Source organism: Eumetopias jubatus, unplaced genomic scaffold (genome assembly GCF_037043125.1).
Source record: "Eumetopias jubatus isolate StellerSeaLion01/CBP00866 unplaced genomic scaffold, mEumJub1_p1.0 scaffold_17, whole genome shotgun sequence".
In the NCBI taxonomy this organism is placed as follows: Eukaryota; Metazoa; Chordata; class Mammalia; order Carnivora; family Otariidae; genus Eumetopias; species Eumetopias jubatus.
In genome coordinates this window covers 87613371-87630426 of record NW_028274823.1, presented here as the reverse complement: position 1 = coordinate 87630426, position 17056 = coordinate 87613371, and the positions used below count along the sequence as shown (strand labels likewise).

The 17056-nt window shown below is 41.5% G+C and overlaps 2 pseudogenes; both read right to left on the bottom strand.

Moving 5' to 3' along the window:
* Positions 1–9237: 9237 nt before the first annotated feature.
* On the bottom strand, positions 9238–11898 carry LOC114210344 (heat shock protein HSP 90-alpha pseudogene; annotated as a pseudogene).
* Positions 11899–15558: 3660 nt separating this feature from the next.
* Positions 15559–16313, bottom strand: LOC148162233 (uncharacterized; annotated as a pseudogene).
* Positions 16314–17056: the final 743 nt, after the last annotated feature.

Below are 17056 nucleotides of genomic sequence, written 5' to 3'. Positions count from 1 at the left end.
CTGCCTCTAGGACATGAATGTTTGTTTCATTCCCCAGATTAGGGAAGTTCTCAGCTGCAATTTTCTCAAATATATCTTCTAGTCCCCTCTCTCTCTCTCAACCCCCACCTGGATTCCAATAAGTCTGACATTGGAACATTCATGGTATCACTTATTTCTCTGATTCTATTTTCATGGATTCTGAGTAATTTTCCCTGGCCTCCTCTTTTCCCTTTTTCTTTATTATTTGGTCTTCTAGGTCACTAATTCATTTTTCTGCCTTGCTTACCCTAGCTGTTAGATTATCTAGATTAGATTGGATCTCACTGATAGCATTTTTAAGTTCTGCCAATTCAGCGTTCATTTCTGCCCTTAGAGACTATCTTGCCACTGATCGATCTCTCCATTCTAGCTATTGTCTTCACAATTGCTAGCCTGAATTCCATCTCTGACATCTTGCTTATATCTGCATCCATTTGTTAATCTGTGGTATAAGTCATAGTCTCTAGTCTATCCTATTTTGCAGGTTCCTCCTGCTAGTCATTCTGTTGAGGGGTGGTTGAGGGAATGTATAGAGTCCAAATTATTGACCACAACCCAAGCAAGATGCACCTGTTTTATAGGGACCTTAGTGTTGCTGGCCTATTGTTCTCCCAGCCTGTCTTCTGGGGGAGGGGCCTGCCGTGCTCTTACTCAGGCAACCCTGTTTTGCCAGCGTTGTGGGGGATGGGCTCAGTGGAAACTGGTTTTGGGGGGCTTTTGTTCTCTGGTGGCTTTTGTTCTCTGGCTGCTTTCCCTGGCAGCTTTCTGCATTTCTTCCAAGAGTCAGAGCAGAAGAGACCATTTCCAACCCTCTGCCTCAGAGCAGAGAGATCTCTGTCTGTTCTTCAGTGACCTCTCCAGGCCACACTATCTCCGTTTCTGTCCGTGCTGCTATAAACTGCAGTATCCTGGGTTGTGCATCTCTCAGCAGGGCTCCCAGTCCTCGCCTCCAGGTTGAGGCCCATCTCTGCCTCTTGTGCTTCTAAAACCGCCAGCCACCCCCAGTTCGCATGTGCAGCCCCGCCACTCCAGTTTCCATCCTGGGGCCTGCCCTAAAGTCCTTTCCCTGCCGCTACTGGTCTGTGAGTCTGTACCCTGTCCCCAGCGCAGGAGGCCATCCCTCATAGGCATTGTAGGGTCCCCACAGCCAGGCTCCCTTCTGCTGCCGTTTTTCCTCCAAAATCTGCCCGCGGAATCAAGGCTTCCCGCTTCCTACCTCGGAACCAACCGCCTGCGATATTCTGTTTGTAGAGATCCAGATCTATCATCTTACATCTCAGGCCAATTTCACGGGTGTTCAGAGTGGTCTGGTAGATATCCAGCTCAGTTCCGGGGACCAGCTGGAATAGGGTCCCCTACTCCTCCACCATCTTTTCCTGCACCTCCAGCGGTACTTTTTATCTTAAATATATTCTTTCAGATTAAGGAAGCTCTCTTCAGTTGCTAGTTTGTTGAGAGTTTTTATCATGAAAGCATGGTGAATTTCATCAAATTAACCTATTGAAATGATCTTAGGGTTTCTCTCTTTTGTTTAACCAATGTGGTAAATTACATTAAATATTTTTCAAAGTTAATCCAACTGTACACTTCCAGGATGAATTCCAGAATCATGATGTATTTGTATGCTGTTTTAATTGGCCAATACTTAACTTAGATGTTTGTTTGCATCTCTGTCGATGAAAGGAACTGATTTGTGTTCTGCTTTTCTGTCACGTCTGTTTCAGACTGTGATGTCAGGGCAATGTTGGTCTCATTACATGAGTGGAGGTGCGCTCCCTTTTTCTGTGATCTGTGTGTGTCATGTATTGCTTCTTTCATAGATGACTGGTTGTACTCATGAGTAAAATCAAACTGTCCTGGAATTTTCTCTGTGGCAGTTCTGTTTTGTTTTGTGTTAGTGTTCTTTTTTTAAAGAGTAGTTTACAAAACTAACCTTTAAACCTTTCCACTATTATATAAGCTACAGTTGTTGATTTGATTGCTGAGAAACAATGCTTTGGTGGCATGCTTCTAATGTGAATTAAAATCCATATTAATTAAGTTTTCGGATAGTTGCCATAGGAACACAGAAAAATGTAATCCTTATGTCCATGTCTTCATATGGCTGCATTTGTACCAATCTTATGCTTCTAAAGTCCTTGCAAAAGTATCCAGAATTAATTTACGTGATCTCTATACATGCTCCAAACTCATGTTAAATTTCCATTAGCAACAAGAGATGGTATCTATAAATGCTATCCGAAATCCTAATATGGTTTCCCTCTGTCCCTTTCGATGACACTGTGATTTGTGATTTGTGTGCCTGCAGGCATCACGGCCCCAGGCGTGACAGAGTCAGCCTCTGGAATCCCCTGACTCTTCCTATCAGCTTTGTTTCCTTTTGCCTTTCATGTCATATATATTCTTGCATCTTTGTACTTTCAACCAATTAGGGTCTTGATATTTAAAATACACCTATATAAACTGTTCCATGGTGGGGATTTTTTAATCCAATTTTACAATTTTTCCTTCAATACACAGTTAACATTTAGGGAACATTGACTTAAGGTAGCCTCTTAACCTAAAAGTATATAAAGTTTCCTAAAGGGTTAACTTCAGTAACCTTATCACAATTAGAATGACATAAAGTTCAAACACAAAACAAAGAATAGAACTCAAAAGATATTGTGCATGTTTCCACGGCTGAGCTTTTTAACAAAGGAGACATAATTGTAACAAAAGTCTGGAAGAACAGACAAACTGCTTTTATTCCCTCCTGCCTGGAGGAATCACTTAAAAGCCAAGCTTTGAAGTAGATGGTGTATAAAGCATTTATATTTAAAAATAAAAAAAATATGGAGAGTACAATTTCTTTCTAATTGCAGTATATTTCTCTTATAAAAATGTCATACTATGCAAGATAAACTTAAAAATCAAATGAGCTCCCCATAAATTTGAGTTGAAGGCTGCGGTTTTCCTACCTAATTTTAATACATAATAAATAAGTTGGCCCTAAAATCTTCAAAGGAGATTTCTAAAGGAATGATTTGTTTGAATTGTGGTAATGATAAAACTGGCCATTATTCGTCTCCAGGAAACCCAGAAGATCCAGCTTCTGAATATCCCTGGAAGGTGGAAGGCCACCATGGCAGGTCGTTGGTGCTCACCTGTGGCGAGCAGAGTACTTGGGACAGTGGTACGTCCGCGGTGACCGGGAGCCAGTGAGAGAGAGCAGGGAGGCTGGGGAGCAGGGAAAGGACTCCGCTGCCACTCATCTCAGCTTCCCCAGCCCCCCGGCTGGCTGAACATTTAGGGCAAATTAGATCATTTGTACAGTCTCTTCTAGACAGAATAAAGCTAACACGTGGTTTTGTTAGGAAATGTTTGAGCTTTTTACTCATGTATGCAATATATATATGTAAAACTTCAACGTTTTCTGTTTTGAACTTCATATTTTATGCCTGTTCTGTTTGACGGGACTCCCTGGGTAGGTTCCAGGTGAAAAAAGTTCAGGTTAAGGTTAAAGGCACTTTTCGAAGGGTTTTCTCTTCTCTTGTCCACTGCTGCTTGGGTGGCACCTGTCTTGTCATCACGTTAGCTGTGTGGTCCGCACGATTGTCCGCGTCTGCTGAGGTGTGAACAGCCTCCAGTCTGGGTCCCCCCGCGGCCGCCCTCCACACCGATACCTGCTTGTTGCACATCTACAGTTTTTTCTCCTCTTAGCTGTAAACATCAGGGGCAGAGGAAAATTCACTGTTCCCCTCATGCTGTGCTGCAAAAAGGGGGAACCTTGTTGGCTGCATGGTGATCTCAGCTCAGATGCAATGACTTCAGTTCGTCTCCCCAGTGAGGGCCTGGGAGGCCACTCCATGGCCGAGCACCATGCGTTGATCAGCCTGGCATCCTGTCTGGAAGTTGTGCGGTGCCCCCTCCCCAGACCTCCTCTGAGAGTCGGCTGCAGACTTCCTTCCCAGAGAGACACCTCAGGGACCGAATTTATCACATGGCTCCCTTCTCATTCTCCTTTTATTATTATTTCACTCTCCTCGGGCTTATGTAGTTTTTATTTCACTTCAGATATTTGTGCCTGAGAGGAGGAAGGTCATACAGGTCAGATCAGATAGTCTTCTCTTCCAGATTTTTAAGAGAGAAGCTTAGCCTTCTGTGCTCAGACTTGGAAGTAAATTTTTCTCCTCAAAACTGTGGCCACGCTCCTCAGAATTCTTTTGGACCTTCAGCATTTTCTCTGCCACTTTTCCCTCGGGGCACTGAGGGCAGTTGGTTGGATTTGGTTTGGGGCTCGAGGAAAACGAAACCCACAGAGGGAGAAGTAGAAATGTGCCAGGCGGCTCGTGCGGCTCTCTCTTCCCATAACCTATGATTTCCCTTTGCCTGGCTTTTCCAAAGTAAGACTCTTTCACCTGGTGAACGTTATTTACCTGAAACAGCACATCAAGCTGGTGGAAGCACAGAGCTTTGCATGGATTTTTTTAAGAATACGAGGGCTGAGGGGGGCCTAGGTGGTTCAGTCGGTGAAGTGACCAACTCCTAATTTTGGCTCAGTTCATGATCTCAGTGTTGTGAGATTGAGACTCAGTGCGGTGTCTGCTTGTCCCGCTCCCTCTGGCTCTCGCCCCACTCACATAATCTCTCTCTCTCTCAAATAAATCTTTCTTTAAAAAAAGAAAAAAGAATACAAGGGCTGAGAAATTCTGAGAGTACTTAGCTCTCTCCGTGGAATATAATGTTCCATATCTGTAGCCCAGGAAGCAAGAGAAGGAAGATGGAAATTAGGTGGATTAATGTATAGTCAACTTCGTGAAATAGCCTTGCCATCGATTTCTCCCTTCAAGAAAACACAATGATGATTTGGGCCTAAAATGTTATCTCGCAATAAGCAATGTCAAAATTAACTCATGGTGACTCTATGACCCAGATGTTTACCAATAAGTTTGTATATAAGTCTACAAATACTGAGTATTTCTGAAGCCCATACCCAAAGCAGCATTGGAGACGGAGAACAGTGCATTCATGGGGGGGGGGGGGGTCTCGTACAAAGGAAAAAATGTTGTCAAATCACAGCACAGGCAATAAATTATTTATACACCATCAAACATAGCTAGTCTGTGATGTTATTAAATCACTAAAAGATTTTAATATAGGACAGAGTCCCATTCTGCTTTGTGATTGCATTTTTGTTTTATTATATTTCATTGTGTTGGTTCATTGTCAGCGCTAGGAGATGGTTATCCTCTAAAGAGATAATCTTCCACCAATGATTGGAAATTAGAAATGATTGGAAGTACAATGTAATAGAATAAACAGATTAATCATTGGGGGACTGGAGTGGATTTTGGTTTTCTGCAAATTAGTCTTCATCTCTTGTCATAGCTTATCTGCTAGAAGGTCCTGTAACATCATCCAAACATTTCTGAAGACAGCACTGTATACACAGTCATCATCACTGGGAGACATGATTGATTTAACATGTTATCACATTACAACTAACAACTTAAATGAGGTGTACATGAATACTAATCTGAGTTAACTTTGTTATATTTGAAACAGAAGAAATAAAACAGCATACATGTAATCTTGTTATAAACAGGAACAGCACACTTTTATAAATTACTGTAGTTTAAATGTTTTTCAAATGGTAATTTTCCATTCCCAAAGTAATGAAAAATAAGATGGTTTCCAGTGGCTTTCTCAATACTCTAAATAAAAACAAGTGGAATAATTGAAAGAGAACAGGTCCCAAACGTGTACGTGTGTGTGTGTGCACTCTTGTGTGGGGGCGGGGGGCTGGGTGTGGGTGTGGGCATGTGTGTACCTGTGTGTGTTTGCTAATAGAGCCAACCTGTCTTACTGCAGGTCCACCGTGTAGCTTCATTTTCCAAAATCAATGCCAATGTTTGCTCCACTTTTTACTTTTTCTTTGTAAGTATTTTTTAAGTATTAAAATGATACATGATAAAGTTTGAAAAATAAATATAAATCTTCAAGTTCAAATAGAATTACATATAATTAAATATTCAGTTCATTAGTCACACTAGTCAAATGTCAAAGTTTCAGGAGGTATGTGTGACGGGCTATTGTCATGGACAGTGCAGATCTAGAATATTCCATCATTGCTAAAAGTGCTATTGGACCGTGCTATCTTCAGTAATTTGAGACCTTGTTTATGGCTACATAATATCCCATGTTGTGGTCCAGTAATCACTGAAGTATTTCTGCATTGTTGTATATTTGCAGGGCTCACTGGGTGACTTCTTGTGTTTCTTTGGGCTGATGTAAACTTGCTCAGTAAACTTGACTGTTCAATGTTTTGCTCCATTATATGGTTTATTAACAGAGTCACATCTTACTTTTCTTTATACATTTTATATGCAAGAAAAATCAGAATAGCAGAGTGGTCGCTTGAGCACTTTTCTGAGCAGACCAGGGACAAGTAAATGTCATGCAGTGTAATTATGTGAGAGGGTACACACTGGATGGAGCAGCCCCACTATTACAAAGTTCCTACAAAGTGTTTTCTTTGTAATTATTTTTGATTTTTCAAAAGAGTTACTAAAACTCCCATTTTCTCTTAACTTGTAATTTTTAAAAATACTTCTGCTTTCCTTCTGATTTTAAATGACCACCTTTCGACTGGGAGAAAAGTTGTCCAGACAATGAATTTTAGAGTTAGACGGGACTTCACTCACTTGTGTGTGTGTCAAGGAGAGTTTTCGGACCATCTCTGAATGTGACCCTCCAGACTCCCATGCACCGCACAGTGCCGCCAACGCATCAGGTAGTTACACAGACCTAGTCTCAAATCCATGGTTCAGGACGTACTAATTGGGTGACTTTGGGGAAATTATTTTATGTGATTTATAGTGCTCCTTCCTGAGGTGTCCATGAGAAAATGAGCAGTAAACAGTCAGAATGACATGTGGCTCATAGCAAACTCTGCTGTTGTCATTGAAGGGGCTGAATCAAATTCACCCATGAGGAAAGACTTTCTCACTTTGAACTTTAAAATATAAAAACAGAGCTCCAAATGGATAAGATAGATTAAAACAGACTAAGAATGTAAATCTGTCCTGCATTTTCTGTAGCTCTAGTTTCTTTCTGATGACTTTGTATCTGTGTCTGGTTTCCTTCTGTCCAATGGGTCAGTTCTCAGCCATCCCAGACACCTGTGCATTCGGGAACGGGGTGGTGGCCAGGCTGAAGCTCCAAGAGGAGCCCCTGGACAGGAGAGAAGGGTGCAGTATGAGCGCTGAGAGGCCACTGCACCTGTTTCTCTGACAGAGCAAAAGCAAGAAGTGAGGTTGTTGCAAAACGGATGTCCACATCGGAGTGTCATCAACTGGAAGAGATCCAGGGGGGACGTGGTGGTGAGATGGGAACAGACTTCTATTGGGCCGTATCACATCAGGGGGTCAGGAGAAAAGTGCAATGATCGCTAGCTCATCTACTAGTCCCTACTTGTCATCTGAAGACAATTCTAAGGACCTACAAGAAATAATTGTTCAATGAGTAAGTCATATGTGAAATATGTATGAGTTTCCCCAAGGGTTGCCAGACCACAACTGTTAAATATCAATGTAGAGTGTAGGATTTAGGAAAAAAAAAAGAAAAAGATCCTGTATGCTACCAATCTTATTTAAAATTCCTTTGGGAAATAAACCTCCAAAAATTCAACAAGGCTGGAAAAAACAAATGAGGAGAAGGAGCTTCATGTGGAAAAAGCTTCCATTAAAATAGGAACTTATGGCACAACAGACAGAAAGCTCCTCAAACAAAGGAAGGATGATGGACTTGTTCTATTTCCATGGCCCCCCTACCCTGGCCACTGTGACCCCCATACCCCAGCGTCAGATGCACACAAACGGATGTTGATCCAGCAGACCTCTGTGTAGCAACAGCACCTGTTAATCATCAATGTCTCCTGTGCTCCACGTGCTCGACTGGGCACTTAAATATATTATCACTTCCCACAGTGACCCTGGGAAACAGAACTATTGTCATCAGCTTCTGCACTTGACCTGAGGATTAGTCATGTTAAAGGATATGCCTGAGGACATCACTGATTAGCTGCGGACAGGGCTTCCAACAGGAAAGGGGCTGTGCCCAGATCCACGAGTGCCAGAGGAGCTTTGGTGGTAAACGTTTTGAAAACCCAGGAGTGTGGGGGCACTGCAGTCTCCCACATTTTTAACACCCAAGTAAGAAGTAAGAGAGCATCGTGGGGAAACTAGTTCATCTCAAACACCCATTGCGCACATAAGCTTTTTGAAATCAACCCCAAAATGTATTCAGCAGTAGAAACTCTCTTAGGGGTTGATTAAGAGAGGAATATTCCAGTCATTTTCAAAAGTCATTAAAGGGAGAAACAAAGAGAAAGTTTAATATGTGAGAAATATGCCAAAGTTTAGATTTCACTCATTTCTTTTTTTTAATAAATTTTTTGTTTCATGTTCTGACCTTCTTTTATTTTATTTTATTTTTTTAGATTTTATTTATTTATTTGACAGACAGAGACAGACACAGTGAGAGAGGGAACACAAGCAGGGGGAGTGGGAGAGGGAGAAGCTGGCTTCCCGCGGAGCAGGGAGCCCGACGCGGGGCTCAATCCCAGGACCCTGGGACCATGACCTGAGCCGAAGGCAGATGCCTAATGACTGAGCCACCCAGGTGCCCCAGATTTCACTCATTTCTTAAACATCTTACAGAGGTTTACAGAAACTAATATTTAAGAATATTAGCACATTTAAATCATCAATAAAGGATATTTGTTATTTAAAAAATTTTACTTAGAATATTCGTTATTCTTATTTAATAATATTTAAAATACCAATTTTAAAATAATAATAAAACAGGAATTTAAATGTACTAATTTCCAAAGAGCCTGAGCAAATATAGAATATATACATCTAATGACTCAAAATTATTCAGCTTGGTATTTTTTTTTAATTTTTGTATTTGTTACAACTTTTTAAAGCAGAACGTGACTTGAGCACTACATTCCCACTCACAGAACTTGCTGAGTTACTTTTTGAACAGCTTTACAACATGCCTAAATAGGCTTAGAATTTCACTACTCTAAACAATACTCTTCTTTGGAAAACAAGCCCTATACATAGTTACTCCCATCCAGTTGGTTCAGTTTAACTACTAGTTTCTAGAAGCCTGGTACATGCAGTTGATAACTACAGGGGATAGAAGATTTAAAAAATAGATCCTAGACGGTGAGAGTCGTTTTAACCAACAGTTCTCTTTTAAACATCAAGGTATAGCTCAGAACACTTCAGTGACAAAAAAAATTTGGTCTTACTAAGGAATCTGCTTGGTAGCTAAACACTTTAGAGCACACGGTTCACGTTAGGTTACATACACCTCACAACAAATGTTACCTTGTCCAGTTACAAGAAGCCAGCATGGAACCGGGGAAGAAAAACTAGCTGGGCTTTAGGTCCTACACATCAGAGTAGCACACTCCAAAAAGAAAGAAATCTTATCTTCCCCTTGAGTAGTTACTGTCATGCCATACAGATTCTTAAAATGTTAACAAAAATAAAGAAAAACATCCTTGAAAATATATTATCAGAGGGAATGAAGATAAAGTATCGAATACATGTACAAGTAATGCTCAGTGGCGCTTAATCGACTTCCTCCATGCGGGACGTGTCATCGTCGCCCTCAAGGGGCGGCATCTCTTCGCTCACCGCGGCACTGCTGTCGTCAGCCGTGGGGTCGTCTTCGTCAATACCGAGCCCGAGCTTGATCATCCTGTAGATCCTGTTAGCATGTGTCTGGGGATCTTCCAGGCTGAAGCCAGAGGACAGGAGAGCAGTTTCGTAAAGCAGGATGACCAGATCCTTCACAGACTTGTCGTTCTTGTCGGCCTCTGCCTTCTGCCGTAAAGTCTCAATGATGGAGTGGTCAGGGTTTATCTCCAGGTGCTTCTTCACGGCCATGTAGCCCATGGTGGAGTTGTCTCTCAAGGCCTGGGCCTTCATGATCCTCTCCATATTTGCCGTCCAGCCGTATGTGCTTGTGACAATGCAGCACGGAGAGGTCACCAATCGGTTTGACATGACCACCTTTTCTACTTTTTTCTCCAAGATGTCCTTCATGATCTTGCACAGGTTTTCAAACTTTGTTTTTTTCTCTTCCTGTTTCTTTTTCTCTTCTTCGTCTTCTGGAAGTTCCAAGCCCTCTTTGGTAACAGACACTAACGTCTTCCCCTCAAATTCCTTCAGCTGTTGGACACAGTACTCATCGATGGGCTCGATCATATAGATCACTTCCAAGCCATGCTTCCGAAGATGCTCCACGAAGGCCAAGTTTGCTACCTGATCCTTGGTCTCACCTGTGATGTAATAGATATGTTTCTGGTTTTCCTTCATTCTGGTGCAATAGTCCTTGAGGGAAACCATCTCATCGCCAGAAGCAGACGTGTAGTATCGTAACAGCTCAGAGAGCTTCTTTCGATTCTGAGAGTCTTCATGTATTCCCAGCTTGATGTTTTTTGAAAACTGCTCATAAAACTTCTTGTAGTTCTCTTTGTCTTCAGCCAGTTCGGTGAAGAGTTCTAAGCACTTTTTGACCAAGTTCTTTCTGATAACTTTTAAAATTTTGCTTTGCTGAAGCATCTCACGGGAAATATTTAGAGGAAGATCCTCAGAGTCCACCACACCTCTAATGAAATTCAGGTACTCAGGAATTAGCTACTCGCAGTTATCCATGATGAAAACTCTGCGAACATACAACTTAATGTTGTTCTTTTTCTTTCTGTTCTCGAATAGGTCAAAGGGAGCGCGTCTTGGCACAAAGAGAAGAGCGCTGAACTCCAACTGTCCTTCCACTGAAAAATGCTTCACTGCCAAGTGATCTTCCCAGTCATTGGTCAAGCTCTTATAAAATTCTCCATATTCTTCGTTGGTGTTGTCGTCAGGGTTTCTGGTCCAAATAGGCTTCGTCTTGTTCAGTTCTTCCTGATCGATGTACTTCTCCTTGATCTTCTTCCTCCTCTTCTTGTCCCCGTCCCTCTTCTCCTCCTCCTCCTCCTCCGAGCCGACGTCTTCTATCTCAGGCTTGTCATCGGGCTCCTACTCTTCCTTTTCTCTTTCCTCCTCCTTCTCTTCCTTTTCTTCAGCCTCATCATCACTGACCTCTTTGTCGCGTTCCTTCTCCACAAAGAGAGTAATGGGATAGCCAATAAACTGGGAGTGCTTCTTCACAATCTCTTTTATTCTCCTTTCCTCCAAGTACTCTGTCTGGTCTTCTTTCAGATGCAGGATAACCTTTGTTCCCTGACCCATAGGTTCACCTGTGTCAGTCCTAACTGTGAAAGATCCTCCTGCAGAAGACTCCCAGGCATACTGCTCATCATCGTTATGCTTGGTGATCACCGTCACTTTCTCGGCCACCAAGTAGGCAGAACAGAACCCAACACCAAACTGGCCAATCATAGAAATGTCTGCACCAGCCTGCAAAGCTTCCATGAATGCTTTGGTCCCAGACTTGGCGATAGTACCGAGGTTATTGATCAAATCGGCCTTGGTCATGCCAATGCCGGTATCCACGATGGTGAGGGTTCGATCTTGCTTGTTCGGAATGAGGTTAATGTGCAGCTCTTTCCCAGAGTCTAGCTTACTGGGATCGGTCAAGCTCTCGTATCTGATTTTGTCCTAAGCGTCCGACGAGTTGGAAATCAGCTCCCTGAGAAAGATCTCCTTATTCGAGTAGAAGGTGTTGATGATCAGGGACATCAACTGGGCGATCTCCGCCTGGAAGGCGAACGTCTCCACCTCCTCCTCCTCCATCGGCTGGTCTTGGGTCTGGGTTTCCTCAGGCATCTTGGCTACAGGACCGCACAGGCTCCGCGACGACGCAGCATCGGGACGCAGAAGCAACTCTCAGCTTGGTATTTAATTAATTTGCTGATTGGGTTATTGTGACATTTTAAAAGAAATAGCTTTCAGTTTTTTATACTATATCCTGAAAGACATCAGGAATCTTCAGAAATTGTTTCTCAAATTGTAATCTGCTGGCACAAGCACCAAACTTACCTGAGGTGCTTTTAGAAAATGTGTATCTGTAGGACCAAACCTTAGATCTACCAAAGACCATGTGTAGATTAGCAAATCTTTAAAGAGCTCTGAAGATAATGCTTATACTGAAAATGTTTGATAATCACATTTTTACATTAAAATTTGCCAAAATTCTAGAGATGCCACTCTTCAAGACATACCATATCTGACTTTTAATCATAAAAATGATATTGGGAAGAGATATTGAAGGTACAAGAATTTAAATCAAATGGGGTCTCAGAGAATTTGAAACAAAACAATAAACAGGGGCGCCTGGGTGGCTCAGGTCATGATCTCAGGGTCCTGGGATCGAGTGCCACGTGGGGCTCCCTGCTCAGTGGGGAAGCCTGCTTCTCCCTCTCCCTCTGCCCCTCCCCTCACTCATGCCCGCTTGCTCTCTCTTTCAAATAAATAAATAAATAATATCTTTAAATAAATAAGTAGATAAAAATAAACAAAAATCATTGATTCAGCAGTCGTACGTATCAGGAACCTACAACAAAGTAGTGTACAAGGCCCTATGTGGGGCTACATCTAGAAATAAGGCCACTGTGGAATATTTTAGAGAAGAAATACAATTACTTCACTCTTACTCCAAAGCACATGCTTCAAATAGGAAAGATTCTCAATGTTTTCAGATGCCCTCAATGTTCAATTTCATGACCTGTATGTCAGTTACACAGGCATTTGGTATATAATTACAGATTATTTTTTTAAAGATTTTATTTTTTTTATTTACTTGACAGAGAGAGACACAGCAAGAGAGATTAAACTGCACATGTATGCTTTGCAAAATGAAATAAAATTGCTGTGAAATATCATTAAGATTATTATTTTAAAATTAACAGCAACAATAACAAAGCTCCAAACAAGAAGGTTGGCACAACACTCAAATAGATATGTTATTTATAGACCTCAACCATTTTCCTCTTCAGCTATCTGCTTCAGTGCTGATCAGCTAAGTTTGGAATGTGTGAAGAAACAATGTTATTTTATCGGCACCTATGGGGAGGTGAAAAATAGCATTTTTCAAGAATTCTAAGACTCTAGGAGACACCCTTGTGAGGAAGTTTTAGCCATTTTGCTGAGATTTTTCCAGAGACCCTAATTCTGAAAGAGTTGGGTGTATCAATCAAGCTTTTCCGAAACATTAATGAAGTTTTAATACACAGAAAACTACATTCCTCTCCTAAAGTAAGGTATTGTTGTTCGGGTGACATAAAAAATCCATTGTAATCATGCTGATCTAAGTTCCACACATGAGTTTTGTTAATCTGAAAATTTGTAAACTCAGATAAGAAGATAACACACCAGCCACCTTTAATATGTGCCCAAATTTTCAAAGAATTTTCACATGCTGGTAGTATTAATTTTAGAGCTCTGTGACATTTACAGCAGAGAAAAGTGGGGGTTGGGGGTGGGCCGTGGGTCTCCCCACTGCAGGATCAAGGCTCACCTTTACACCCATGGTGTTAAGGATTTAGAATCAGACAATTACATTATTACTCCACCTCCTTCAATTACCATAGTTTTGATTTTAGCAACCATCTTTTTTTATCATTACTCTTCTTATCTTCAAAGGGATTAGCTTTGTTAATATTTATATCATGTTGTAAGTGCAGACCAAACTTTAATGCAGATTTTATTAAGGATATCTTTCTTTTTTTTTTAAAGATTTTATTTATTTATTTGAGAGAGAGAGAATGAGAGATAGAGAGCATGAGAGGGAAGAGGGTCAGAGGGAGAAGCAGACTCCCCGCTGAGCAGGGAGCCCGATGTGGGACTCGATCCCGGGACTCCAGGATCATGACCTGAGCCAAAGGCAGTCACTTAACCAACTGAGCCACACAGGCACCCTAAGCATATCTTTCTGATAGTACGATTATGAAATCAACTTTTATCTTTAATTTTGGAATTTACATCTGCCTCTGTCAAATGTCCAATGTCGATGCCCTTTTATTTTATTTATTTATTTACTTTTACCTGGGATTATTTTATTCATTTGCTCATTCACTCCACAAATAACCCCAAGTATTGATTATAGGTCAAGAAGTGTTCCAGACACCAGAGATACAAACGACAATGGATGCCAAAGGACACGATTCTGCACCACCCCCTCTGTAGACATCTACACTTCTTGTTGGATGCAAGGAACAAAACTTTATGTCTTTTATTACTTTTTTTAACTTGATGTCTTTTAGGTACCGGCATCCAGGCATCTATTACATGTAATCAAACACAATCCATTATTCCTTGAACCCTCTCTCGGTTCTTTCTGAAGTACATGCTTTGTTAGTGATGTTTTCAGTAGGGGATTGTGGGTGGTAAACTATTTTGGCTCTTACATGTGTTAAAATGTATTTATTTTAACGTTGCTCTTTAAAGAGAGTCTGGCTGGCTAGTGAATTCCAGGTCTCCGGATGTTTTCCTTCAGCATTTTGGGTGTATGAAACCATCACCTGTGACCTCTATTGTTAATGGAAGCTCCACTGTCGATTTCTCATTTCTTTCTATGAAATCCATCTTCTCTCTTTTGTAGGCTGTGTTTTCCTTTCTTGCTTACTCTTCTGCGGTTACGCTATGATGTTTCTCAGTAGAGGGTTATTGTTATTTTCTTGCTAATCATTCAGTGAGGTTTTTCATTTCAAGCTTTCATTCCCTTCATTTCTGGAAAATTACCAGGCATTTTGCTTGCAAGCATCATCTTTTTTCCATTCCTTCTATTTTCTTCTGCAACTTCCACTGCATATAGTTCTGAGCTTCTCATTCTACCCTCCAGGACCCTTAACTCCTTTCATAATTCCCCCCTTAGTCTTATTGTGTTATCATTTAGAAACTTCTCCCTCAGTGCTATCCTTCAACTCATTAATAATCCTCTCTCTTAAGATACACCCAGTGTACCATCGAGATTTCTTGAGGGTTACTATGATTATTATTTTACGTTTTTCACTTTCAAGTTTTCCAATTTGTTCTTTTTCAAGTCTACCTGTTCTTGTTCCATAAATGCTACTTCCTTCCTCTTGTCTTTGAGCAGTTAACATTATTTTTAAGTTCTCAGATTGATCTCTATATCCTTAGGGGCTAATTCTTTGAATTTACCAAGTATTTTTATGATAATACACTTCTGCATATGCTTAAAATGTTTTAAAGAGCTATTCTTGCTTGGTGGTTCTCCTTCATATATAACCTTACTTTTCATATGACCTGCGTTTGGCCTCAGCCTTGGTCCAGACGGTTTCACACATCCAAACCTGATCTTATACAAGCAGATCAATTTGAATGTTTTTCTCCATATGAATGGCTTAAATTTGGACAATTTTACATGAATTTTGTATAGACTCAGTTCCTATGTCCCATGGTTCCTCTGCTTCTTTACTTTACACGTATAAATTCAGTGCTCTCAAAAGCAAAATCTACATCTAAGATTTTAATAAACTATATCTTTTATTTAAGAAGAAGTTGCATTTTTTGATTAACCAACTTGAGGATGAATGACTAAAGACCTATGAACTAGAGGGGGAGAAATAACATCAGGCGTCTGCTGGCTCCCCACGCATCTCTTCTCGTTGTATTTTAGGTTTATGAGCGAATCTGTGCTTAAACATTTCACCATCCCCTTGTAAGATCGCCATTCCAGATCCCTTAGATCTATGAATCATTTTTCTGGATCAACCAAGAAGTACTTAGCAAGTCTGTCGTCAAAGATAACGTTTTCGGACATGATCCTGGAAATGCCCAGCCCATGTGATATGTTGGTGTTCTGAGTGTTCTCCTGTCTGGGGACTGGTGACAAAGAGTTGGAGTGATCGATGAGAATCTCCTAAGAAAATGTGTATGCAGCAGGAGGAATCCCACCCTGAAAGAGCCTCTGCTGGGATCTGGAGAGTCTCTCCACTGGACAGAATGAGCTGGTCAACAAGGTGCCGTGTGGAGGTTCTGTCATAGATTCTGGTCTCTCCTCTTGTTTTCTAACCAGCTCACACATGCAAACAATCTGGGGGTCTTCTTCCCTCACATCAGTTCCACTGGTAAATGACATGCATTCAGGTTTTGATTAAGCATTTCCTGTGCTTCGCTAGGTGAAATATCGTGAGTTTTTAGAAGATTTGACTTCTTCCTCTGTGTATTAAAATTCCCAACAAATGCATAGCATTCTGGCAGCAAACATCTGGGAGTCTCTGCTGCTGTACCTTCTCTAGTTGGATTAGTATCCCCGTTGAGGAACATTAGGCTGGGATTTTATTCTCTAATTCCTGTTGTGAGCTTCAGGGGAGATCTTTGCTCGTTTCTGGTTTGCTTGGTGGAGGCAGCAACACTAGGATGGAATGCCAAAAGCAAGGAGCCCGTCTCCCAAAGATGGAAGCCACAGAGGAGGGACACTGTTCTGCTCAGCAACCTGATAAAACGTTTCTGCCCAGAGTCCTCATGAAGAATTTCATCTGGGTCAGTGGAGTGCACCATCTGTTGATGCTTTTCTTAAACTGCCTTCAGTGGGCTGATAATTGTCACATCATAGCAGACACATTGCCAAAGGACAACTTCACAGCTTTTGATGCCATTGGCTCAGAGCTGTTCTGCCCTGCAGATCAAGGGAATCCTTGTTCCATACCTCCATCTGTTGGCTGGTGCTCCATCTTGAACACCTTCTCCATCAGAACCTCCTTCTGTCCTTGTCTATTCTAGAGTATGTTCTGGAGCATGTTCTAGAGTCTATTCTAGAGTATGAGAAAGGCTATTACAGCCCCTGATTTGGACACCAACATTCAGACCTACATGTTCATGCTTATCTTTGAGAAGCTGTTTTATCCTCTTTGCTGCTGAAGCTGTCAGAGTAAGAGTGGCCCGGCTGGCCTGCACCTTCCCTTTGCTCATGACACAGAAAGTGACCCAGACTAACGAAGGCAACATCCTCACCATCCTGGCGCCGCGGTGCTGCGGGCCTGAGGTGGGCCACTTCAGCCTCTCTCCAT